This window comes from Stomoxys calcitrans, chromosome 4, assembly GCF_963082655.1.
Source record: "Stomoxys calcitrans chromosome 4, idStoCalc2.1, whole genome shotgun sequence".
NCBI classification, from domain to species: domain Eukaryota; kingdom Metazoa; phylum Arthropoda; class Insecta; order Diptera; family Muscidae; genus Stomoxys; species Stomoxys calcitrans.
Window position 1 is genome coordinate 119,209,208 of NC_081555.1, and position 27,158 is coordinate 119,236,365.

Below are 27,158 nucleotides of genomic sequence, written 5' to 3' on the forward strand. Positions count from 1 at the left end.
CTCCCAAATACCTTTAATTTGAACCCCATATTTCCAAAGTCGGCAAACATGACCGGTTTGGGGGGTGTTTTGGGGTATGGATGGCCACTCAGTGACTTGGCCTTGAAAATATATATCAATATTCGTTTTATACTCTAAAAATCCTCCTTTTTGAGCCCCATATTGCAATGGTCAACAAATACATCCTATTTGAGTGGTGTTATAGGCGTGGAATGGCCCCATAAATACTTTTCCCGAATATTGATATCAGATTCGTGCTTTCCTCCCAAAGACCTTTCATTTGAGCCCCATATTGCTATGGTCGTAAATTTTTCCCCTTAGGGGGATGTTTTTGGGAAGAGGCGGCCCCCAAACACTTGATCCCATATTTGGATATCAGATTCGTATTCTACACTTAAATACCCTTTATTTAAGCCCCATATTTCCATGGTCAGCAAATAAGTCCTGTTTGGGGAAGGGGTGGACCCCCAGAAACGTGGTCCCAAATTTGGATATTAGATTTGTATTCTACTCGCAAATACCTTTCATTTGAGTCCCATATTGCCGTGGTCGGTAAATATGTCCGATTTAGCGGTGTTTTGGGGTGGTCCCCTTAACACTTAGTCCCACAATTGGATATCAGATACGTTTTCTGATCCTAAATACCTTTCGGAATTGGTCTAAATATATGTTTGGTAGGTTTTAGGGTGGGGCGGCCTTCCTAGGTACCCCATCCGAAATTTGGATACCAAATTTTAATTTTTAGGGTAATTTGAGAGCACACAAAATTTCGCTTAAATCGCATCATCCAACTCCGAGATCTGGCGTTTCTTAAAATTAGGGTCAGGGGGAGGGCCCGCTCCCCCTTCAGATATCACGGGATCATTATGCACCATCTGTGAAAATTTCAAGAAAATCGTTTCAGCCGTTTCTGAGTCTAAAAGGAACACACAAACAAACGCAAATTGATTTTTATATATAAGATTAATCCGAACCATTTAATTTAAGTATTAATTTGTTATTTACTTTTCTATTCATTGATTATTTTCAGTCCCAAATTGTCTTAATGAGTCAAATAAATTATTTGAGGTGTTTTAAGGAGGTTAATTGCCACCTAAAAATTTTAATGCAATTTTCCTAATTTACCCCAAAATTGCTTTTATTGGTCCCATTTAGCCATAACCGGTTCATTTGCCCATTTGGGGGGTTTTTTGGGGGTGGGGACACCTCCCATTTCATGGACTTAATTTTGACCCATATTTGTAATCTACTCCCGAATACCTTTCATTTGAGTCCCATATTGATATGAACGTCCAATATGTCTGTTTGGAAGAGCTTTGGGGTTGTGGCGGCCCACAGGTTACTAAGACATACATTTTAATATCCTATTCGTATTCTACTCTCAAATACCTTTCATCTGAAACCCATATTGTTCCGATCGGTCCACTTTTTTTTGTGTGGTGTTTTTGGTTTGAGGAGAAGGAAGGCCCCCCTTCCAATATCGAAAAAGTATATACCCTATGTTTCCTTTCAGACCAACCTACACAATTTATGAAAATTTTGAGAAAATCGGTTCTGCTGTAGTTGAGTCTATACCGAACAAACAAACCGGGTCCCATAAAGTCGTGATTCGCAAATATGCCCATTTTGGGCGCCTTTTTTTGGGAGGGGGTCTATACTTCGACCTGATTTTCCATGCCAGATTCGTAATCTACTTCCGAATACCTCTCATTTGAGCCCCATATCAATAGGAACGTTAAATTTGAGCCTTATATTGCTGTGGTCGGTAAATATATTCGTTACGGGGTGAGGGGGACCTCCATATATCAGATTCGTGCTGTAGTCTCAAATACCTTTAACCTGAGCCCACATTGTCATAATTGGTAAATATTTCCATTTGGCGGGTTTTGAAGGTGGAGCGCCCCTCTACATATCCCACACTAAATAAGCATACCAAATTTCTATTTTTGAGTTATAATAAACAAACTAAATTTCGCTTAAATCACTTCACCCATCTTCGATATCTGGAGTTTTTGAAAATAGGGTAAGGGGAAGGTCGGCCCATTAAAATTTGGATGTTAGATCTACTACACTCTCTTGGTTTTGGTGGTGTATTGGAATTGCCAAACCATTTGCCCGAAAGTGGATACCATATTCCATCAGACTCTACTCCTCCTACATGACACTTTGGTGTTGTTTAAATTGAAAGGGGAGCGTCGTTCCCCTTGACGCTAAGACCTCAAAGACCATTTATTTGAGTTTTTTATTGTCGCGATCTACATGTTCTGCTGAACCGCAGGACTTGACCCATATATTCGGATCTTTATATCAATATTAGATTCGAACCCTGTTGTCATAGACCTTTCTTTTCAGTCCCTTATTATCCCGATCGAACTACACGTCCTATTGAAGGGTGGGTGGGCCGTTCCCAGACTCTGCCAAATGTGTATACCAGATTCGTAGTCAACTCTCAAGGAACTTTCATTTGATAACCGTTTTGTGACGTTGCACATTCACGTCCATTTTGGGGGGTTTTTAAGGTTGGGGAGGCCTCCGTACACAATGTGCTTTAGTGTTTCCCAAACATCACCTTGCGGAACAAATAAGAGGGAAACTAACATCTCACAATATCAATTGAGTGACTCCCGATTCAAATTTAAGCTCAATGATAGGGGGACCTCCTGCTTTATGCCAAGTCCGAACAGCATGTCACTGAAAAGTGAAACCTCTTGGTTGAAAAGTTGTACATGGCTGAAATACTCACTAATATTGCCAGCATTTGGTGAGGGAATAACCACCGCTGAAAAATGTTTTAAAGTTCTCTCGCCGACAGGATTTGAACCCTGGCATGCTAACCTATGCACCACGGTGGCTCCCGAAGACACATTGGACCAAATTCTTATAACAGATGTATACTCAACTTTTATATAACGTTAATTTGATACCCACATTGTCCCAATATGTCCTGTTGAGGGGTTTTGGGTGAGGGGAAGTAATTTGTGTGTCAAATTCTTACTGAACTTTCAAATACCTTACATTCGATACCCATATTATCTCAATCGGTAAATATAACCTGTTGAGAGGTTTGATGGAGGAGACGCCTCTGACTCCAAGGAATACATTTTTATATCAGATTTTTACTCAACTTTTAAATACCTTTCCTTTGATATCCATATTTTCCCAATTGGTAGATATGTCCTGTTGGGGGGTTTTGGGGGATAGAGAGGCCCTTCAGTTAAATTTTTTGCAAATTTTGCTCATGAACATTCCACTAAGGAACAGGGGTAAGCTTCTCACATATTAATGAGTGCAGTCCAATTCAAATTTTAAGCTCAATGATAAAGGGCCTCCTTTTTATAGCCGAGTCCGAACGGCGTGCCGCAGTGCGACACCTCTTTGGAGAGAAGTTTTACATGGCATTGTACCTCACAAATGTTGCCAGCATTAGGAGCGGAAAACACCGCTGAAATTTTTTTCTGATGGTTTCGCCAGGATTCGAACCCAGGCGTTCAGCGTCATAGGCGGACATGCTAACCTCTGCGCTACGGTGGCCTTCAAGTCCCTTCAGTCACCAAGGAATAAATTTTTATTTTAGATTTGTACTCCACTTTTAAATACATTTCATTTAATACCCATATTGCCCAAAGCGGTGAAAGTGTCCCGTTTGGGGTTTTTTTTTTGGGGTGGGGGACCCCCTCGAACACTTAGGGTGAAATTTGTATACCAAGTTCGTACTTTACTCTTAAACACCTTTCATTTGATACCCATATTGTCCTAATCCATAAAGATCCGTTCGGGTGGGTTTTAGGATGGGGCGTCCCCCCAAGTTCTTTGACCCCATAATTGCATACCTGTTTCGTGTTTTTGGGGTACCATAAGGTGGCATACAAAATTTCACTTAAATCAGTGTACCCATCTCCGATATCCGTTTTTGAAAATTGGGGTATGGGAGAAAGTCCGCACCCTTCGGATATCGAAAAATGTGGTACCCTATTTTCACCGGGGCCAAAAACTCTACCATTTGTGAAGATGGAAATTCATCATGAAAATCGGTTCAACCGTTTTTGTCTGTTTTGGAACAGACAAACAAACAAAGCGCAATAATTTCATTTTAATATAATGGAATAAAAGAATACATTTTGGGTTATCATACGACAAATTGGTGTGAAATGGGTATTAAATCGCAAAAGAATTTTCCTTATAATTATATTCAAAACATGCTGAAATGGAGTTCAGATATCCCAACTTCTTGAAGATGTCAACTATATTTCACTCGCATATATTTAAAATAAGGAATCGTGTGTACCAAACGGGACAAAAGAAAAATCTTAATCGCCAAATCATGGTAAATTTTATTCATTCATTTGGGGTTCACATTTTTTTTTTTTCAGTGTAAGAATGGCGTGTTAATCGTTTTCTGAAAAGTACGAAAGGTTATATATCAACTTTGCTCTGTAGCAACAACAATATATGTGTTCAATTACATTAAAGTGAATATCTTTATTTCAATTTCTTACATAACCACATTCCCCCATTTGCTAAGTTGATCCACTTGTACTTTCTATTCGTTTTAGTATTGAAACTTCAAATTATTGCATTTCAAAGACTTTGTCTCGACAAATAAACACATATTTTTATTACGATTCACCAAACAATACAAGCCAGACGGAAAAAAGACACACATCATTCTACATGGTTTAAATTTTCGTAATCGAATTACATTTTATGTCATATGGGTCATTATATTGTATGCTCGTTTAGTATAACAACAACACTTTGAAGACAAAAGCAACAACAACACAATGTCAAAGAAAAACTTTATCAAATTGTAACAATGACTTGTAAGTCAACGCTAAACGTCACTCGGTCTGCCTTTCAGCAGTACGTTTTATACTCACTCACTCACCATTTCGAAGTCATCGTTCCGTTTCTTTACAATGTCTGATTGACTTTAGTGACTTTACAACTAAGTATCCAAAGCGAAAAGCACTTGGACCACAACAACGGACCCGGGCCAAAATGACAACCCATCGAAATGACATCGAGATAGGCAATTAATGCAGTGGCAATATTGTTAGCAACTCATTGTGTATTGTTTTAATTAAAATTGGTTGCCTTGGGCAATTATCAGAGTGGATGATGATGACGATGGTTTATAGTATAGTCTCTCTTTCTCTCAGTGTTTGCCTGTCCTTCCAACTTGTGGTACAACTCCACTCTGCCATGTTCATAGAGAAGCGAGAATGATTTACGGGCTATTATAAATTTCATTTAAGCCCACACGTAAATTTAACATTTGGAAAATTTCGTAAATTTTATTGAGTCTGTATTAATAACAAAGTCCAAAGAGATTAATAATAAAAATTTATAGTAGTTTCTTCTTCTCCGCATTGCGAGTTGAGTAGTGGTTTTGGGAGCAAAATAAACATTTCAAGTTCAACACCATCATATCATAGGAGTTGATGGTAATTACCTTTAGATTTGTAGTTTTGGGAAAATCATTTGACTGTAGGCGATGAGAAAATCAACCCACACATCACAAAAATAAAACCGAAACAACAATTAAGTGTTAGCAATAAAACCATTATAAAATATATGACACTTAAGACTGTTAAGAGTGGCAATTATTTTAATGACTTTGTAATATGGTAGATTGCATAAGGAACTAAAAGTACCTGTAAATATTTTCAAATGGCCTTTAAATTGCCAAGGAATGTAGGCGTCAGTTGAATGAGATGTTTGAATTGCAATTAAGATGTACATACCTGTAAAGAAAAAGAGGACAAATATTGATTTGAGAAAAATTTAAAAAGCAATAAAAATAAATAAATGTAATTAAAGTAAAATTAATTAAAAAAAAAATTAAATAAGTAAATTATGATCGGCCGGGGCAAACTTTGAATAACCACTACCATGGATATTTATCTTATTTAATGAAAATGCTTTATTTATGAACCAAAGCCTTGCGCAAGACCTATCATTGACGACTGCTTTTGCTAAGCTCGTGAACACTGAACCCACATAATGTTGTAATTCAAGACTACTGAAGAGCGAGACACTGAAGATGGAGTAAAACGAACAAGCTGCTGTTGAGTAGATAATCTTGAAAAACAACCACCATTCAGTACTTGAGAGTATTTTTAGATCGAATTCCTTGCCGCTTCAGAGAGAAATTATTCGCTTTATATGAAAGCGTCTGGCTGTCATTTTCAAAATATGAACTGATCACACAAATCGTTTGCAAACTGTTTTGCTCGTCCATGCTTTTGCCAAATCAACCACGTTGCCTTCGTACGAATTTCGTCGTACGAACGCAGACGAGAAGAAAAGTAATACCCTATCTAAAGCAAAATGTACCCGAATACATGCATTGTACAACGTGCGCTGAAATCCGAATCACTTTTTTTCTTGCTGAAGGGCTCATTTTGTGCTTTCACACATCTCGTTACTTGGTGTCTTGTTTATCTGTTTTGACTCAGTCCTCAATTGTCTCATACAATGTTGTATTTTTAAACGAAGAGTTCAGTTCTTGAAATACTCTATGATTGTTAGTGTATGTAGTGTCTAGAAAGCCGAAATAAATGGTCTTGCGCAGGCTTTTGTTATGAACCCTAAGAAGGCGGTTATATCCAAATATGGTACCATACTCAGCACAGATGTAAAAGGTTTTAGCATAACTCACTGTTAGCACTCGCAGCGAAATCTTATCCAAAATGCTTCTCTTCTAAGCTCAAGAGAGCTATATCCCAACATAGTACGATCTAGACCATACATAAATCGGGTGATCGATTTGTATGCCAGCTTTATCCAAATCGGAACAAAACGGATGTCCAGTGAAGTAATATTGTATAACTCATAGTTCCCAACTTCAGCAAAATCGGGTAATAAATGTGCCAGTTAGGGCCTTAAGAAACTATACAGGGAAATCGGTTTACATTACAGCTATACCTTCATATAGCCCGATTCGGACCATATTTGGTAAAAATTTAAAAAAAAGTACTCGGCCCAAAATACGGACTATCACACACACAAACCACATTTCCACTACATGGAGAGAATTGCATACAAACTATCTAGAGTAGAGAACATCAAGAGATTGCGAGACCCAAATTCAGATCAAAGCTGAACTACAGGGATAAATATGTCGTAGATACAGTGGCTCAAAATAGAAAATTTTTAAAGTAGAATGAGAATATATTATTATTAAGTGATGATAAGGGGGGGAAGACAGATGCAATGATCAAGGACGATTACAGAAGTAAGATGCTTAGTATTTTAAATGATATATGTACATACACTAGGTTTAAAAGATATCCAACTTCTGGCCTACAAACGGAAAATAATTTATTGGTAGATACTTTGTTCAACATGAACATAATAAATTCTCTGGAGAGGCTGTGGAGTAACCCGGCATTAGCACCACGCATGAATGGTCTTCCGAAGAAGGATAGAGTACCTTTAAGGCCCATTTGTTCTTCAATTGACGAACCTTGATATGATAAAAACAACATCAGTGTTATAGCACTTCCAAAATCTACAAAACCATTTCATATATCCCCGGTTTGTCTGAAAGGTTCTTAAACTCGGACCTTTACAATATAGACAAAATGAATATAGCACATAGAACATGCAACACAACGATTCAACTGTTTGGCAAAACCAAGTTGAGAGCTATGAAGGAGGACAATTCTAAGGTCATATGTAAAATAAAATGTAACGGAGACGCAACCGACGAAGGCACAAAAGTATGAATCGCTACAACAGGATCAAAACTAAAAACCAGGATGTCATCACACAAATCTGACATGAAATCCACTGACAAACCCACAGAGCAGAAATCTGCACTCACGGCGCACTGTGCACAAACAGGTCACAAACCTAATTTTGATGACGTAAAGAGAAAGAAGAAAGCATTAGTAGACGAAAAGCTTGTGAAAGGGAAAGTCGACTCATAGTAATTTAGTGCAAAATAGTTTAAAGTAATTATAATTTTTGTGATTTTGTATTTCGTGATGTAAAATATTTTTTGTATCCATGTAACAGATCTCCTGCCGATGATTGACGATGTCAATCGAAATATCGAGAAAAATTTGGTGAATTTGGCTATACAAACGATTGAGAGAAAATGGGGAGAAAATGAAAAACATACACCATGCAACATGCCAGCAACATTTTTAAGGAAATAAAGGACACAAGATACTTCAAATATGAGGATAAAGTTTACGACCAGCTCAAGGGCATGCCTATTGGTTCCCCAGCATCACCCACCATAGCCGATATAATTATGGAGGACCTACTTGACAACGTAATGGAAAAAATAGGCAAGCCAAAGATAATAACGAAATATGAGGAGGATATATTCGCAGTCGTAAAGAAATCGGATGTGAACCAAACTTTAGTTGCTCTAAATGCTTACCACTGACAAATACAGTTCCTAAAGAGGAGGAACTAGAAAACAAACTACCTTGACTGTATGGTACATAGACAAAATAATATACTGAAAGTTGATTGGTACCAAAAATCGACCGCTTCGGGACGATTTATCAATTTTCATTCTAAACACCACAGACGAATAATAACCATTACCGCCACAAATGTTATCAAGGGAGAGCGACACTGAGTTTCACGCGAGAAACGAGGGAAGAATAAAAGACATTTTAAAAGCTAATGATTGTCCCAGTCACACCATAAGACAATTGATATGCAAATCCAAACAAAGCTACTGAGACGATTCGAAAGATTCAGAAGGAAAAATATTAAAAACGGTATCATAGGTAGAAGGCTTCTCAGAGAGACTAAGCAAGTCAAATATTTACGATAAGGAGAAGTATCAGCTAGCCTGGAAGACAGACAGGACCGTCACTGAGCTATTCAGCAAGACCAAGTCCAAAATCGAAAAAGAGGGCAAATCAAACATAGTGTATAAAACTATGCAATTGGGACAAGACTAACATATGCCCAATGCCATATGTTGGCGCTATTATGACAAAATTGAAAACTAGACTCTCTTCGCACAAGTCAGACCAAAAAGCTGTAAATAAACCGCTAGAGCAGAAAACCGCCCTTGCTGCCCGCTGGGCCCAAACTGGCCACAAACCGAACTTCAAAGACATAAAGATTCTCACTCAGGAGAATCATTACAAACGCATTCTTCACTCACGAGAGAATAAATTACAAGACGTTGAGAGTCGTGCAAGAGTATATCGACACGTCGTCAATAAACATAGAAAAAGAAACTCAGTTGATAAACGATAGTGAGACGAGGAGCAGCACTTCGAATGTAACTCTTCAATTTGTATTTTGTATTTGTATTGGATTGCCCAAAAAGTAATTGCGGATTTTTTAAAAGAAAGTAAATGCATTTTTAATAAAACTTAGAATGAACTTTAGTCAAATATACTTTTTTTACACTTTTTTTCTAAAGCAAGCTAAAAGGAACAGCTGATAACGGATAGAAGAATGCAATTACAGAGTCACAAGCTGTGAAAAAATTTGTCAACGCCGATTATATGAAAAATCCGCAATTACTTTTTGGGCAACCAATATTTTGTTAAAAAAATAGCCTGTGAAAACGGTAAGACGAAGTCAACCGAAATATCGGAAATTAATTGAAACAGCAACTGACCTGCAGCCGAAACCATTAAGTCATAAAAATACCAAAAGGTCAACTATACGCCAAGAAATAGAGAAGAAATTCCAATAAAAATATAAATTAAAAGCATTGTTTTGTCTTTTAATCACGGACCTACAGCCGAACTAATTTACGCAAATATAAATCTAAGGTCAAACATAAACAACATAATTAATTTGTCTTTTTGTCAAAAAAACAATCTAAATCTAAACAAATCAGCTAATGTGTCATCCATTCAAAGTTAACCAATTATAATTATCGCTAATCCAAATGTTTCAACTTCATCATTATCCAAGTTAATAACAATTTCGGTTCTTCTTGCAAAACTCCAAATATAAACAAAATATATCCCCTCCACAGAGTTTTTTTACGTACTTATGAAACGGATTTAAAATTCCCACAACGTCATCAAGTTTAAGAAAACATTAAAAATATTAAACTTCAATTATGAATATTTCTTCTCATTAAGTTGGAGAAGTTTTTCTCTTTATGGAACTAAGCAAAAACTTTTCTTTCACTTCAAATAAGCCAAGCAACACGTGCTGACTCAAATTGTCTGTTGCTTATAGATAGGAAGCACGTTTGCCCCGCCAATATAACCGTCCATCACCACTTAAACATTGCAGTTTTTAGGAGGGTCTGTATTTTTATGGTTTTTATTATTTGTCTGGCCTTTTGTACATCCAACCCGTTGTCCGGCTTTGTGTGTCTGCCGTTGCATAAAAATGCGTTTAATAAATTTCCGGTAAATTGTGGAGGAGACTCATTCATCGTGTTGTTCCCTGGTGCTTAATTTTCAAAAAAAAAAAAAAATATTGCTGTGGTATGGTATTAAAACCATGTCAAAGAAATGAAAATTCACTATAAATGCATGGCCCCAAGAAAGGGGTTAAAGTTTCAAAATTGGAAAGGAAAAATATCATGATTCGTTAATTAACAATTTGTTGTATATATGGTAATAAAAGTATTTAATACACGTTTTGATCGATTGGGGTCACAACGTGAGTGTTTATTTGATTGACGTCGAGTGACTGTTTTTGGAATGTTTCATGGAATTATGATAATATTATGGAATTATCACCACTAAAATAACTTAAAAAAAAGTTAACTAGAATTGCTAATAACTTCCTAGTATTATTTTTTTACTATTTTATTATTATTTTTTACATTATCATTATTATAGATTTAATTTTTGGAGACAAGTTTTTTTTTTTTTGTTATAATTTTATATTAAGAATGAATCTAAATCTATATTGGCGTAGCAATATTAATGTATGCCATATTTGCAATTTTAAATACTAATATTTGTTATTGTACATTGTACAGAAGGCATCGACACATATGTTTTCAAAGTCTTTAGACTTCAATGATGTAATTATATCCCAATGATGTAAATACATCTACAATGATGTAATAAGAGCCAAGCTTCAGTGAAAATGCAAATTTTGCCCTGAACATTCCACAAAGGAACAGGAGTAAACTTCTCACATATCAATGAATGCAGTCTGAATCAAGTTTAAGCTCAATGATAAGGGCCACAGTGCGACACCTCTTTTGGAGAGAAGTTTTACATGGCATAGTACCTCATAAATGTTGCCAGCATAAGAAGGGGAAAACCACCGATGCAAAATTTTCTGATGATCTCGCCGGGATTTGAACACTGGCGTTCAGCGTCAAAGGAGGACATGCTAACCTCTGCCCTTCGGTGGCCTCCCAAGCTTCAGTACTCTATTTATATATCTAAAGTGTGACTTTAAAGTCGATGTAGAACGTAGTTCGGTGTATTTGAAGGAAAGAAGGAAAAACCTTAATAACCTTCAGCATCTTCATAACTCTCATATTCCCAGTTCGGCTCAGAGTAGTACATTATGGATCGAGAACAAGCTTTAACTATCCTCATCTTATTTGCCTGCGAAATTTCAGGATGATTAAGGTACTTCAACCAAGAAGAATTTATAGCCATCTTTGAGGCAGAAAGCATCTGGTGAATATGTTTCATTAACGAGAGATCGAATGATAGTTCAACCCCAAGATAGACATAACTGTTAACAATTTCTGTGACCTCACCATCAAATATCCATTCTAAATCAGCAGAGAATCTCGAACCGTTGCGGAAGATCACAACCTAAACATCAAGTCCCAGAGTAAGCAATACCTGAACAACGCATCAATTATTTTGTGATGATCCTCAGTACTGTCAGACAGCAAAACAATATCATCTGCATAAAGCAGGACTTTAATATTAGTATCAGCAACATTCACTCTACTTGGGAGGGCATCTGAAAGATCATTAACATGCAGAGAGAAGAACATAGGACTCAGTATACATTCCTGTTTCACTTCAATTTGCACTGGAAACGTGTCAGAGAATGAACTTCCATCCCATTTTGCTCTGTCATCATAGAGATGTATAAAAAAGTCGTATTATCTTTCTTGACAGACCAATACATAAAAATTTGTTAAAGAGACCGTTCCTTGGTATTAAGTCGATAGTACAAGAAAAATCTAAAAAACAAAGCGTAGGTTCGCTTTATTATCAAATTTCCTAACACTGATAATATTAACGAGATTGAATAATATCATCAATCGTCGTATAAGCCTTGCGAAAACCAGACTGACACTCATTCATTATAAAGGGTGATTTTTTTGAGGTTAGGATTTTCATGCATTAGTATTTGACAGATCACGTGGGATTTCAGACATGGTGTCAAAGAGAAAGATGCTCAGTATGCTTTGACATTTCATCATGAATAGACTTACTAACGAGCAACGCTTGCAAATCATTGAATTTTATTACCAAAATCAGTGTTCGGTTCGAAATGTGTTCATTCACCGTAACGTTGCGTCCAACAGCATCTTTGAAAAAATACGGTCCAATGATTCCACCAGCGTACAAACCACACCAAACAGTGGGCAGTTCTTGAACGGCTTCTGGTTGCTCTTCACTCCAAATGCGGCAATTTTGCTTATTTACGTAGCCATTCAACCAGAAATGAGCCTCATCGCTGAACAAAATTTGTCAAAATTTTAACACATTTCGAACCGAACACTGATTTTGGTAATAAAATTCAATGATTTGCAAGCGTTGCTCGTTAGTAAGTCTATTCATGATGAAATGTCAAAGCATACTGAGCATCTTTCTCTTTGACACCATGTCTGAAATCCCACGTGATCTGTCAAATACTAATGCATGAAAATCCTAACCTCAAAAAAATCACCCTTTACTATTCTCCGAAATCCATTCAAACATACGGTTCAGCAATAAACTGTTAAAAATCTTACAAACTGAATCTGTAAGGGAAAGTCCTCTTTAGTTCGCAATCACATTTGAATCACCTTTCCGGAAAAGGAGTATTAGAATCGACTGCTTGAATGAGTTCGGAACAGATTTTGAAAGAAAAATATAGTTGAAAGCCTTTGCGTGGAAATTTGCCAAAAATGGCCAATGTCTTGGTTTCTTTAATACTTAGGGCTCCAAATTGAATAGATTCGGAAAGAGCGTGGTCCATATTATATTTCTTGTAAACGGTTTCAGCCCACTATTTCCCAGTTGGCTACAGTGGGCCATTATCTCTGCAAAATGGGGCATCATAGATATAAATGACCAAAATTTTCCAAAAATGGCCAATATCTTGGTTTCTTTAATACTTAGGGCTCCAAATTGAATAGATTCGGAAAGAGCGTGGTCCATATTATATTTCAGCCCACTATTTCCCAGTTGGCCACAGTGGGCCATTATCTCTGCAAAATGGGGCATCATAGATATAAATGACCAAAAATTGCCAATATCTTGGTTTCTTTTTACTTAGGGTTCCAAATTGAATAGATTCGGAAAGAGCGTGGTCCATATTATATTTCCTGTAAACGGTTTCAGCCCACTATTTCCCAGTTGGCCACAGTGGGCCATTATCTCAGCAAAATGGGGCTTCATATATTGGGTTGCCCAAAAAGTAATTGCGGATTTTTTAACAGAAAGTAAATGCATTTAAAAAAAAAAATTGAATGAACTTTAATCAAATATACTTTTTTAAAATTTTTTTCTAAAACAAACTAAAAGTAACAGCTGATAATTGACAGAAGAAAGAATGCAATTACAGAGCCCGGAGCTGTGAAAAAATTTGTCAACGCCGACTATATGAAAAATGCGCAATTACTTTTTGGGCAACCATATATAAATGACCAAAATTTGCCAAAAATGGCCAATATCTTGGTTTCTTTAATACTTAGTGCTCCAAATTTAATAGATTCGGAAATAACGTGGTCCATATTATATTTCCTGTAAACGGTTTCAGCCCACTATTTCCAGTTGACCACAGTGCGACTATTTTTTTTTTTTTAGTGATGAATTAAATTCGACATCCATATTTCTTTTACGACTTGTATTTTATTTTGGTTTTTATAACAATTTCATTTTTCGTCATATTTATGTTTGAATTTCTTTTTTTTATATTATAATTTTTCCATATTTGCATTTGGGTGTTATTACTTTTGTATTAGGATTTTTTGTATTAGGATTTTTTGTATTAGGTTTTCTGTATTATAATTTTAAATTTCACATATAGGTGGCGCTCTATAGTGAATTTTTATATTATAATATATTTTCACATACATCTAAAAATTGTCTATGTATACCAGAATGCAGACTGCCATTTAAACCTAATTGTAACCTAAGCCCTAAAGGTATTACAAGCGTTTGCCATAAGATTGTCAAGTTACTATGGACCCAAAAAAAAGAATTACTCTTTTAATATTTGTTTGTCATTATTAGCTTGTAATGACAAAAGTCAGTCTAATTTACAATTCCCTCGAAGTAACTTAAAACTCGAAAACATTTCAGTGTCAAGAAATTATAAAACAAATGAATACATACGACTTAATTTAATATAATTGTTTTTTTTTTAATAATAACATTTAAAAACGTTTTTTCTGCTATATTGAATTACTTGAGCTGTCTAACATTTCATTTGCTCTGTTTGTTTCAGATTTGCAAAATAAAAAAACAACATTTTAACTGAGATATTTTTTGTGTGTCATGACTACTGCACTCTAGATACGTAGATATGTATGCCGGTACGTAGGTAGACGACAACAATATTTTTTTATTATTTGATTTATGTTTTTGTTATTATTGGTATTATATTTCGATTTTGCACTACTCGACTTTCTTGTCTCTCTTCCACTATGGACATGCGATTAAGTACAGCACAATAAAATTGATTGAAGAAATCGAAATTTTGTTAAACAAAGTATTTCCATTATTGCATTAAACGTGTCTCAACAGAGATGGTATAAAGAAAAAAACATTTTGTAGAGGCAATGATTAATTGAAAAATTATTTTTGCTAGTGTGTATATACAACTCATACTATCCACTCCCCCTCCAAGGGTCCCCTTTTATGTTGGCTCTTATTAGGGAAATAATTTATGGCATTATTGTTATTTGTTTTCTTTTTTGTGTAAGAAAGTTGAAGTTTGCTTCGGTATTAATTGTTATACCATTTTGCTTTATTCTTGTGTGTATGTGTGTCTGTGACAGTGCAGCTACTGTCACTTAAGCTTTGCATTTGTCAATTAGTCATTATCATACTAATCGATGACATTTTAGTTGTAAAACAATTTTTTATAGCAACAATGTCTTTAGCAAATTAATTTTCTGATTTGTAATTACTTTATATGACAAGTGCAACTGATTGGAGTTTCAAATGGCCTAAACTACTGAGAGAAAGAGAGCTCAGAAAAATAGACAAAGCAAAAAAAGTATGCCGAAGTGCTTTATTCTACAGAACTCAGAGAATATTTATGATAATTTTTTAAGATATAATCTTAAAAACAAGTTTTAAAAAAATGAAATAAAGACAGTTTCTACAGAAAATATCTTTTAGAAAAGACATTTTAAAAAATTTTACAAAGTCATTTCAGAGGGAGGCCACCGTAGCACAGAGGTTAGCATGTTCGCCTATGACACTGAACGCCTGGATTTGAGTCCTGGCGAGACCATCAGAAAAAATTTTCAGCGGTGGTTTTCCTCTCCTAATGCGCGCAACATTTCTGAGGTACTATGCCATGTACAAACTTCTCTCGAAAGAGGTGTCGCACAGCGGTACACCGTTCGGACTCGGCTATAAAAAAGAGGCCCCTTATCATTGAGCTTAAACTTGAATCGGACTGCATTCATTGATATGTGAGAAGTTTGCCACTGTTCCTTAGTGTTCCTTAGCAATTTTTCATCACAGAGGGAGAGGATTTTGTGCAAACTATTGAGAATAGAGAGAAACAAGAGATGGGAAAAACCAAGCTTGCTACATTAATAGATGATCACACAAGAGATTCAAAGATGAGCATGAGAGACAAATATGTGGTGGACACAGTGCTTTAAGCAAAGAAGTATTTAAAGATTGCGGTTGGTGGAAAGCTCCGTTTTTATGCCAAGTAGCTGCATATGCGGGCGCGGGCAGTCTGCGATTTTCGGGAGGAGAGACTCAATGAGAAGTCGGGTAACACTGGCTTTTAATCAAATACTGAGTGCCAATGATGCTCGAGATGACAAGGCGAGTTATTGGCGCCTTCAAATAACCAATGGGAAACAACAGCGTCTGCTCTCAGGTTAGGGGCGGCTTAAGGCGAGCGTCGGATCTTGGAGCAAGCGGCTCGCCAAAACGAGGGATACATGTTTAATCCCACAAAACCTATGAGGTTGGTGCGCTGGGCCAGTTACCCGCCCCAGGAAAACTATGAGAACCACTTTGAGAAACAAAGGAATAGTAACAAGTAAGAGAGTGCTAAGTTCGGCCGAGCCGAACATTATATACCCTCTACCATAGATAGCATTTGTGGAGTTTTTTGCACGGTGTCTCTTTGTAGGCAAACAAAAAATAATGAATAAGAACTTTTATGCTATTGGGGCTATATCAAGTTATAGTCCGATTTGGACTATAAGTCCAAATTTGAATGCTAAAAATTGTAGAAGTTATTGTGTAATATTTCAGTCCATTAGGGGGCTTGCCGTGTAGGAGCTCAAGAAGCAAAATCGGTAGCTCGGTTTATATGGGAGCTGTATCAAGGTATATCTGGTTATGTACCGATTTGCGCCATACTAAGCACAGTTGTTGGAAGTTATAACGAAACACCTCATGCAAAATTTCAGCCAAATGGGATAAGAATTGCGCCCTCTAGCGGGTCAAGAAGTCAAGACCCAAATCGATTTATATGGCAGCTATATCAGGTTATGTACCGATTTGCGCCATACTAAGCACAGTTGGTGGAACAGTTATTAGAAGTGATACCAAAACACTGCGTGTAAAATTACACTCAAATCGGATAAGAATTGCGCCCTCTAGCGCTCCAAGAAGTCAGGATCCAAGATCGGTTTATATGGCAGCTATATCAGGTTATGTACTGATTTGCGCCATACTAAGCACAGTTATTGGAAGTGATACCAAAACACTACGTGCAAAATTACAGCCAATTTGGATAAGAATTGCGCCCTCTAGCGGCTCAAGAAGTCAAGACCCAGATCGGTTTATATGGCAGCTATATCAGGTTATGTACCGATTTGCGCCATACTAAGCCCAGTTGTTAGAAATGATACCGAAACACCACGTGCAAAATTTCAGTCAAATCGGACGAGAATTGCGCCCTCTAGAGGCTCTAGATGCTTAAGAAGTCAAGACCCAAGATCGGTTTATATGGCAGCCATATCGAAACATGGACCGATTTGGCCCATTTACCATCCCAACCGACCTACACTAATAAAAAGTATTTGTGCAAAATTTCAAGCGCCTAGCCTTACTCCTTCGAAAGTTAGTGTACTTTCGACAGACGGACGGACGTACAGAGGGACGGACGTACGGACATGGCTAGATCGACTTAAAATGTCATGACGATCAAGGATATATATACTTTATGAGGTCTTAGACGCATACTTCGAGGTGTTACAAACAAAATGATGAAATTAGTATAACCCCATCCTATGGTGGGGGGTATAAAAACGGACCCCCTCCAAATTTGACGACACACGCAAACGAAAAAAGGATCATGATTTGCGGATCTGCACCTGGAATGTCCGAAATATTGAGTTGCCCAAAAAATAATTGCGGATTTTTCATATAGTCAGCGTTGACAAATTTTTTCACAGCTTGTGACTCTGTAATTGCATTCTTTCTTCTGTCAGTTATCAGCTGTCACTTTTAGCTTGCTTTAGAAAAAAAGTGTAAAAAAAGTATATTTGATTAAAGTTCATTCTAAGTTTTATTAAAAATGCATTTACTTTCTTTTAAAAAATCCGCAATAACATTTTGGGCAACCCAATATTTATAGAGAAAACGCAGTATACGCGCTGGCGGATGTATTAGAGAAGTACAAGGCAGATGTTACCGCCTTACAGGAAGTGCGAGGGACAGGGAATGGCATCACTGTAATACCAAACGGTGACGAACTATACTATAGATGCCATAACACGAGGCATGAATTTGGCTGTGGATATGTGGTTAGACGGAGACTGAAACACCTTGTCTCCAGCTTTACTCCGATGGATGATAGGCTAGCCACAATCCGCAAAAAAGCCAAATTTTTCAACATTAGCCTTATTTGTGTCCATGCCCCGACGGAAGATAAGAACGAGCAGACCAAAGAATATTTTCTACGAGCGCCTAGAGAGAGCATATGACCGCTGCCCCGCCCAAGTTATTAAAGTCGTTCCGGGAGATTTTAATGCGAAAAAAGGGAGGGAAGACATTTTTTGTCCAACAGTCGGAAAGTTTAGCCTCCACGAGATAACGTCTAGTAATGGGTTGAGGATGATAGATTTCGCTGCTGCAAACAACATGGTAGTTAGTAGCACCAGATTTCACCATAAAAATATTCACAAAGCCACATGGCCGTTACCCGATCAAAACACGAGGAACCAAATTGATCACGTTGTAATAGATCGGAGGAATTCGTCCAGCGTGTTAGATGTACGATCGATCCGTCTAACGAATGTGGATTCGGATCATTACCTTGTTGCAGCAAAGATGAAACATGGCGAGGAGAGTACGATCTGACACTGCACGGAAGCTGCACATTGAAAAGCTGCAAGCACAACAGATGACAATGGCATACTCCACTCGACTGACCCAACTGCTTGATGAAAGCACTCCTTGTTCCGATGATATAATGGCGCAGTGGCAAACTATTGCCCACTCCATGGAAAATGCCGCGAAATCCGTAGGCTACCGAAAGCCTCCTCCAAAAAACCCATGGTACGACCAAGAGTGTCGAGATGCTACTGAACCTAAGAATGCGGCAAAAAACCCATGGTACGACCAAGAGTGTCGAGATGCTACTGAACCTAAGAATGCGGCATATAGAGCAACCCTGCAATCAGTAGCAACACGCCAGATGAAGTAGGGGTACCGGGAGAAAGGGAGAGAGAAGAAACGTCTATTCCGCAGAAAAAAGAGGAAATAGAAAGACGTGAGTGTGAACGAATTGCGATATACAGGATTCAGAATGAAGTCCGTAAATTCTACCAAAGAATCAAACATCAAACCGATGGCTTTCATGTGGGCACATCACCCGGCAGAGACAAATAAGGAAATCAGGTAACTGACACAGATAGCATACTGAGGATATGGAAAGAACATTTTACCCAACTGCTAGTATCCGAGGTTGGCGGCGAAGAGGATACCGCAGAACCAATCCCTGATGATGGTATAGAATGTTTACCTCCTAGTCAGAATGAGGTCCACGTAGCAGTAACCCGACTAAAGAACAACAAGGCAGCAGGAGCTGACGGGTTACCCGCTGAACTATTTAAGACCGGAGGCGACACGCTGATAAGGCGTATGCCTCAGCTTGTCTGCGCAATATGGCTAGAGGAATGCATACCTGATGATTGTAACCTCAGCATACTATGTCTTGTACACAAGAAAGGAGACAAGACGGAATGTACCAACTGCTCCCCATCGCATACAAGATACTCTCTAGCGTACCACGTGTAAGATTAAAACCTAAAGTCAATGAGATAATTGGGCCCTATCAATGCGGCTTTGGACCTGGTAAATCCACCCTAGACCAGATTTTCATGCTGCGTCAAATCCTGGAATATATCCGAGAAGGACAAATCAACATCACTTTGTTGACGACAAAGCCGCCTTCGATACTCATTTACGTCTGAGTTTGATATCCCTGCAAAATTATTATAACTCTGCAGGATGACACATGCTGATACACGTTCCTCAGTAAGAATAGGAAAGAATTTCTCCGAACCATTTAATACCAAACGAGGTTTCAGACAAGGAGACAGCTTATCGGGTGATATCTTTAATATCCTGCTGGAGAAGATTATACGAGATGCAAATGTGAATAGATATGGCACACTAATGGCAAGAAAACACATGCTACTCGCCTATGCCGACGACATCGATATCATAGGTCGGTCACCGGAAGTAGTAGCTGCAACCTTTGAAAAAATCGAAAGAGTCGGTCAAAATGGGTCTGGCAGTAAATGAAGATAAGACGAAATGGATGGTTTCAACTTCCAAAACGCATTGTACAACCGAGCAGATAAAGCAAATGGAGAAAGTTGGGAACCACAACTTTGGGATAGTCAGTAACTTTATCTACCTTGGCACCGCCGTAACCGAAAAAAACGACACCAGTTTTGAAATAAAGCGAAGAAAAATACTGGCAAACAGATGCTACTTTGGACAAAGTAAGCAGTTTAGAAACAAGGCCACCTCTCGACAGACGAAGATTACACCATACAAGACACTGATACTACCCGTGTTGTTATATGGTTCTGAGGCATGGTTACTTGTGTAAGCAGATGAGGCAGTACTTGGAGTATTTGAGAGAAAGATTCTTCGTAAAATATATGGATCAGTTGGCGTTAATGGAGAATATAGGCGACGTATGAACCACGAGCTGCATGAGCTGTATGACGACGATAGTATAGTTACACGCATCAAAATACAACGGCTGCGTTGGCTAGGTCATGTTGTCAGAATGGATGAAGAAGCTCCAGCAAAGAAGTCTTTTGAAGGCAAACACGGTTATACACACAAACCAGGAAGACCAAAAGCGCGATGGGAAGATTAAGTTGTGGGAGACACTTCGAATTTTAGAATGAACGTAGAAGATCGAGGCTAGTGGAACAAATCTTCTGTCATAGCCAATTAAAGTGAATAAGTAAAGAAGACCTATTCATTTTAACGGCAGACAGGGGAGAAGGACAGTGGATTTTTACTAGTTTTTGTGTTTTTTCGTAGTTTAACTACTAGCCTTGAAATTAGTAGGCGGAGTCTGCCGAAATATTGGAGAAAAATAAAAGAAAAAACATTAAATATTTGAGTTGTAATGCCGATCTAATACAACAAAACTTTGATAAAATGTTCGAAAGAAATAAAATATTTAGCTTAAAAATTAAGGTTTGAAAAAAGAATAACTTATGCAACACTTTTTTATAAAAATAAGAAAGAAAAAAATCTGAATATTTTTTAATAGAAATAAAATTTTGACAAAATCTTCAGTAGCAATAAAAGGTATTCTCTTTTTAGCCTTCAAATAGTTCTGCTTTATTTAAGAATAATTTTGAAACCTTTTGTAAACCTTAAATGTAACCGTACACTTCTTGTAATTTCTGAAGCACAAACCCTTTTTCCAAACGTTTTAGCAAAACTTCCTCTTAATCCTAATTAATTCTTACAATTTCATTGCAACGAGAGTCTTAAAGGCGTTAATTTGTTTTTTTTTTAATTCTAAGAAGAAAAAATAAACTAACGAAGAAACGAGTTTCTTTCAAATGCAAATCATTACCCAAGAAAAGTAGGTGGTAACACTTCAATTAGGACAAACCCCTGCATTGCAAAAGAATCGGTCGACCGTACCAAGTGCTAGAACACAAAAAAGTGAATTAAAATAACCCTGCAGGATGTTTGGGTAAATTCACCCCTATTAACACAAATTACCATTCGTATCACCAGTCATTTTAGTCTATTGTGTGACTGCTTGGCGTATTTTTCTTTTCCCAGAATAAACTGGTGAAAACACCGGTTTAAATGTCTCTCTCTGGTTTTTGCTGCTATTATTGCTGCACAGAGAAAATTATGTTTCTTTTTGCTTTGGCCGCAGTTTGAGACATTTTTATACCCACCACCGTAGGAATGACTAGATTAGTATACCTCCTATACAAATCTAGTCATTCCGTTTGTAACATCTCGAAATATTGACCTAAGACCCCATAAAGTGTACATATTCTGGATCGTCTCGACATTCTGAGTCGATCTGGTCATGTCCGTCCGTCTGTGAAAATCACTATAGCGGGCGAACGCGTAAAGCTAGCCGCTTGAAATTTTGCACAGATATTTCTTATTGATGTAGGTCGTTGGGGATTGTAAATGGGCTACTATCGGTTCAGAATTGTATTGGGTTGCCCAAAAAGTAATTGCGGATTTTTTAAAAGAAAGTAAATGCATTTTTAATAAAACTTAGAATGAACTTTAATCAAATATATTTTTTTTACACTTTTTTTCTAAAGCAAGCTAAAAGTCACAGCTGATAACTGACAGAAGAAAGAATGCAATTACAGAGTCACAAGCTGTGAAAAAATTTGTCAACGCCGACTATATGAAAAATCCGCAATTACTTTTTGGGCAACCCAATATATAGCTCCTATGCAAACCGATCTCATGATTTGACTTCTTGAGCCCTTGGAAGCCACAATTGTTGTCCAATTGAACTGAAATTTTGCAAATAGTGCTCTGTTACGACTCCCAATAATCGGGGCAAGTGTGACCCGAATCGGTTTATAACCTAATGTAGCTCCCATATAAGCCGATCACCCCTATTTAACTTCTTGAGCGCTTAGTAGCCGCTATTTTTGTCCGGTTGAGCTGACATTTTGCATGAGTATTTCGTTACGACTTCTACTGCGACTGATTTTCTAGAAATTTTCTGCAGAATCCATGTTGGTGGGTTTCCAAGATTCGGCCAAGCCGAACTAAGCACATTTTTATTTGTTATACCCCCCACCATAGGATGGGGGTATACTAAAGGGTGATTTTTTAAGAGCAATAGGCAAGTTTTTCAACAAAAATACACAAAACTCAGAAAAATGCATGAAATCTTTATTTGAATCAATAGTACGATCCGTAGAATTTAATGTTTGAAGATTTAATGCAAATGTTGACCGTGACTGCGCCTCAAATAGTCCATCTACTTAGTCCAATTTTGGCATAGTCTTTCCAACATTTCAGCCGGTATCTCAAGAATAAATGCTTCAATGTTGTCTTCCAATGCGTCTATTGAAGCAGACCTGTCTGTATAGACATGAGTTTTAATATAGCGCCTCAAAAATAGTGTAAAGGCCAATTGACCGGTCACGAACGTGAAATGAAATGTTCACCCAACTCGCCTCTCAACAACCCCATTGTTACTCGTGCTTTGTAGCATGTGGCATCGTCTTGTTGAAACTACATGTCATGCAAGTCAAGCTCTTGCATTTTGGGCAAAAAAAAATTTGGACATCATCTCACGATAGCGCTCACCATTCACAGTTACGTAGAGATTCGCATCATCTTTGAAGAAGTACGGTCCAATGAATTTTGGACCGTACTTTTCCTTACAAAATTGTGTCCGTGCTGTCAAAAGCGCAGACTTATTTCCATTTATTTTTTTCCTATCCCACTGTGCGTTGTTCGTTTGTAAGACAATTCATGGTTAAATTATAGACCAAACTGAAGATGTTTGACAGTGAAACAAAACACCAAACGTACGTCAGCTGTTTTAACACTGATAACAGCAAAAAAATCACCCTTTAGTTTCGTCATTCCGTTTGCAACACCTCGAAACATTCGTCTAAGACCCCATAAAGTATGTATATTCTTGATGGTCATGACATTTCAAGTCAATCAAGTCATGCCTGTCCGTCTGTCTATCCGTCTGTGGAAAGCACGCTAACTTTCGAAAGAGTAAAGCTAGGAGCTTGAAATTTTGCTCAAAAGCTTCTTTTAAGTGTAGGTCGGTTGGATAGTAAATGGGCCATATCGCTCCATGTTTTTATACAGCTGTCGCTCTTGGTTCTTGACTTCTTTAGCCACTAGAAGGCGCTATTCTTCTCCGATTTGACCGAAAATTAGCATTTTCAGTTCATTTCATCGGACTGCTCCCACGAACTTCAATATACATATTAAATATGATCTGAGTCGGTCTCTAGCCTGATACAGCTCCCATATAAACCGATTTTACTTGTTTCATTCTGTGTTGTAATTTCAAACGAAAGTGCCATACATTTTTCCAAACCGGTGAATTGACCGATTTTTTAAACAAGTGTTTTAAAGCGATGAAATGGCCGGTTTAAAATTATTGATCCCTAGGTAAGACATGTCCATATAAAAATCACCGGTCGTATGGAGAGTCAGGGGACGTGTCACTGGTCACTAAAAACCAGTGAAATCGCCAGTTTGTAACCAGTCCTTATTCCTACAGGGCAGACACATAAACACACACAAATGCACAGACATTTCTATGTTGGTTTAGTAAGAAAGGGGAAATGTTCAACATGTTCCCTTGAGATGAAGACAAACTCGAGATGAAAAGGCAATGATAATCAACCCTTACACTAGCATTTGGGGTAGAAGGGAGACAACAAAGAGAAGATGGAAGAAAAAGGACTTAACAAACATGTTCTTCACACTTGTATGTCTGGGTGAAAACAAACAAACATTGAAAATTCCAATACATGTGCATCGAGAACAAATGTTCATTCTCGTTTATAAGCAAATAAAGTTGTATTTTTTTTGTTTTTCATCTTCCACTGTCCTCTATTGAAGCGTGTGTGCATGCTTGCAAAAGAAGAGATTCTCATCTATTCCGTCAGTTGGGCTGTCACTCACTCACTCAACCAATCATCCATGCAACAAACACAATCGTCCCTCACAAAATAATATCCTGTGAGTCTAAGATGAAGAAAAAATACAGACAACCAGGTTTAGAATAAAATCTTGAAGGGAACGCAAAGAAATGATAAAATACATTATAAACAGGAAGAGCGAAGAGACGAAAGGCGTCGGATGCCAGAGTAGTGGTAGGTGACAGTGTTGCCACTGGTAAAGTTAAAACAATAAAATGATATGAAATATTGGGTTGCCCAAAAAGTAATTGCGGATTTTTTAAAAGAAAGTAAATGCATTTTTAATAAATCTTAGAATGAATTTTAATCAAATATACTTTTTTTACACTTTTTTTCTAAAGCAAGCTAAAAGTAACAGCTGATAACTGACAGAAGAAAGAATGCAATTACAGAGTCACAAGCTGTGAAAAAATTTGTCAACGCCGACTATATGAAAAATCCGCAATTACTTTTTGGGCAACCCAATAAACAAAAACAAGTTAGAAATGACAAAAGTTGGGCGGAACACATTTTCTAATACCCTACACCAATGCGTCTATCTACTACTTTTAAACAAATACGAGAGCGGTATATGGGCATCTATGTCAAAATGTGCTCAGATTATAAGCGAACAATATGGAGTAAGAAATCGAAGGTCCTGGCTTGAGGATCCCACGAAAACAGTTGCTATTTGGATTTCAGACCGCAATGGCATCTAACCACTAAGCAGCGGAAATGGAAATGGATACACCTGGGTGCAGCTAGATCACTTCACGTTGTTTAGCTATCTCATTCCTAAATACAGTATTGACAACTTCGAGGAAAAACTTTATGAGATCGAGGCCACAATGCGAAAATTAGTCGGGCATTAACACAGTAGCTGGCGATTTCAACTCTCGTGTGGTAGAATGGGGAATGCCAACGACTGACTCAGGAGGAAAACGAGTTCTAGAAATGGCCGCAAGAACTGGTTTACTTGTTGTAAACAGCGGAAACGTGCCAACCTTTAGGCGATCCGGGTGCGATGGTACTTTAGCGGGCATAATCCTAGCGTCCGAGGAAATCATCGGCAAGACAACAGAGTGGAGTGTACTAGAATCTTACATAGCAAACGACCACCTGTATGTTTTGTTCTTCTTTACTAATAGAAAGGACACAGCTAATGGGGGAATGAGCACAAATACAATACAAAGTGGAACATGAACAAGCTCGACACCTCGAAACTTCCAGCGGAAATTGACCCGCAAGTCGAGCGGTCAGAGTGGACGAATGATGGGCATCATGGAGAGCGAATGCAAAAAATATATGCCAAGACTCAAATTGCTGAGGGAAAATAGAACCGCAGTACACTGGTGGAATGAAGCTATAGCTGAGCAGCGAAGCAACTGCATAAACTAAGAATCATATACACGAGAGCTCGCCGCATAAGCACTGATGAGGCAGAACACTCTCTATACTAGGAGGTACAAAAGTTACTCGCTGCCGTAATAGATAGCAGCAAGAAAGAAAAGTGGGAGTAATGAAGAGAGAACATAAACCGAAACCCTTTTGCCTCGCCTGCAAAAGGAGGAGGAGCTAAGGAATGCAGCCCGCAGCCTTTAGACCAGAAAGGCCCCGATCCCGACGGAATACACGCCGAGTTCATCACGCAGGTAGCTGAAAACAGTCCGGAATTTCTTCTAGGAATGTTTAACCGTTCCTTTTTGAAGAAGTTTTTCTGGAGGTATTATGGAAGAGACAAGCCCTTTGGGCCTCTGTTGCAAAATTATAAAGGAATAACTCGGCACACGGAGTCCAACAGCGATGATGGACGGAAGAACAATTGAAAATATAATCCACACTCTCTTCCTCGACACGACCGTAAAGAAGATCAAGATAAGGAAGAGCCCTCTGATAACATAAGCCAGTTTACGAAAAGAATGCAGCCCGCAGCCTTCAGAGCAGAAAAGCCCCCAATTCCGACGGAATACCGGCCGAGGTCATCAGGCAGATAGCTGAAAACAGTTCGGAATGTCTTTTAGGAATGTTTTATCGGTGCATATTTGAAGGTGTTTTTCCGGAGGTATAGCAGAGACAAAAGCTAGTGCTCAAAATCAAGAGCAAAGTGATCTGACATCCCTACCCTCATACACGCGTCTTATAAAGCCACGGTTCCAGGACGCCATCATTGAACGGGGTGGAGTCTCATTGAGACAACATGGTTTCTGGGCAGGAATGTTCACGATCGGAGCTCTCAGAGAAGTGGTGGAAATAGTATAGGCGGCTGGTAAAATAAACTGACGGTCTGAAGTCCTCTAAGCACTCAGTGAGGACTTTAATGATGAGAATAATGAGAAGTTACTTGCATGGCAGCGTACTTATCTTTAAATCTCAGGATGGAAAGAGTGAATATGCGGTCAGGAGCGGCGCAAGGCTCCATACTTCGATCGGATCTTTGGATTTCCAGTTATGATGAAATACTGCGAACAGAAATGCCAGACGAAACCTTTCTAGTAGGATATGCTTACAACATCAATGTAGTCATTATGGCAAGAGCTCGAACATGCAGTAGCATCCTCCTATATGGGAGCGAAATGTTGTGCCAGACATTACAGATGTCATGCCAAGCGAAATCCCTGCTCCCGGTACAGAGGCTCTTACGTTCATATCATCCTACCGGACAGTGGCGGAGCCAGCAGCA

The 27,158-nt window shown here is 38.0% G+C and overlaps 1 protein-coding gene and 1 pseudogene across 5 annotated transcripts in view; one reads left to right on the forward strand and one right to left on the reverse strand.

Annotated features, from left to right (window-relative positions):
* Positions 1–27,158, reverse strand: part of LOC106080879 (uncharacterized) — a 470,932-nt gene that overhangs the window by 412,024 nt on the left and 31,750 nt on the right. The window contains exon 1 of one of the 5 annotated variants that reach the window (XM_059366663.1): positions 5,655–5,744. The exons of the other annotated variants lie outside the window; for them this stretch is intronic. The gene's annotated coding sequence lies outside the window, so the exon portion shown is untranslated. Of the gene's footprint in view, positions 1–5,654; positions 5,745–27,158 lie in introns of those variants that run through there. 5 annotated transcript variants of the gene reach the window in all.
* The window catches only part of LOC131997012 (cytochrome c oxidase subunit 1-like), a 33,812-nt pseudogene continuing 14,785 nt past the window's right edge, over positions 8,132–27,158 (forward strand).